The sequence below is a fragment of the Cervus canadensis genome, chromosome 28 (assembly GCF_019320065.1).
Source record: "Cervus canadensis isolate Bull #8, Minnesota chromosome 28, ASM1932006v1, whole genome shotgun sequence".
NCBI classification, from domain to species: domain Eukaryota; kingdom Metazoa; phylum Chordata; class Mammalia; order Artiodactyla; family Cervidae; genus Cervus; species Cervus canadensis.
Window position 1 is genome coordinate 16,680,754 of NC_057413.1, and position 1,325 is coordinate 16,682,078.

Genomic DNA, 1,325 nt, shown 5'->3' on the forward strand with positions numbered 1-1,325 from the left:
GATCTTCCTGACCATGGATAGAGCCCAGGTCTCCTGTACTGCAGGCGGACTCTTTACTGTCTGAGCTGCCAGCACCTAATAAAATGGGTCTTGAAATATACAGAAGATGAGTGATTGGTCTACTTTTGTTTCCTGCAACAGTGGGTTTATTTTCCAGCTAACATATAAGTCCCGTTTCTATTTACCTGAACTCTATGTAGAATGGAAGTTCTCTCTAAAAGAAAGACATTAACACAAAGGGAACTTTTATCTGGAATAGCAGTTAACATTTTCTCCAGTTGCCAGTTTATCCAAAATATCAGAGGCTGGCTATTTGTTTTTCATTATATTTACCTCAGAAAGAATAAATGGCTGGCCAGTTTCTGCCATGTTTGCTGCTGCTGCTGCTGCTAAGTCACTTCAGTCGTGTCTGACTCTATGCGACAACATAGACGGCAGCGCACCAGGCTCCACCGTCCCTGCGATTCTCCAGGCAAGAACACTGGAGTGGGTTGCCATTTCCGTCTCCAATGCATGAAAGTGAAAAGTGAAAGTGAAGTCGCTCGGTCGTGTCTGACTCTTCGCGACCCCATGAACTGCAGCCCACCAGGCTCCTCCGTCCATGGGATTTTCCAGGCAAGAGGACTGGAGTGGGGTGCCAGGCAGTTAGTGTACCCATGTAGACCCAGGGGAACTGAATTAAAGGAGTGGGGATTGGTGTTGCTCAGATAATTAACTATAAGTCAGAATGTGGTCAGGGAGATAAAAATGGTGAGAATGAAATTAGGAAGCCATAAGGAGGAAGACGGTACATTCATCTAGGAAAAGTAGGTGACAATTCATCAAGGAGGTGAATTTCATTTGTAACTTCAAACAGAGATTAGGTGTTTGTGTACAATGTAAGAATATTTGATTTGTTCGCTCTCCTTAAAGTATTTTTATCTGTCATGATCAGAGAGTACAGCTAGGAAACTGAACTCTTCTAGTGAAGTTAAGAATCCTATGGTAAAAAGTAGACTCAAGTGGCAGCTTCAGAGCATTGTCTGAAATAGTTCTGTCCTATTCAGCCTTTTAGTCAGTGACTCAATTATCATATTATCATTGGACAGGAAACTGTGAGGGCTAGTGTATGTTGAATAAAAGACTGAACATCCAATGCTTTCCATCTAATAGGGCAAAGACTAAAACAAGTGCATCCACAGTTCTTTGAAAGAAAGTCACTCAGTCATGTCCGACTTGTGACCCATGGACTATGCAGTCCATGGAATTCTCCAGGCCAGAATACTGGAGTGGGTAGCCTTTCCTTTCTCCAGGGAATCTTTCCAACCCAGGGATCAAACCCAGAT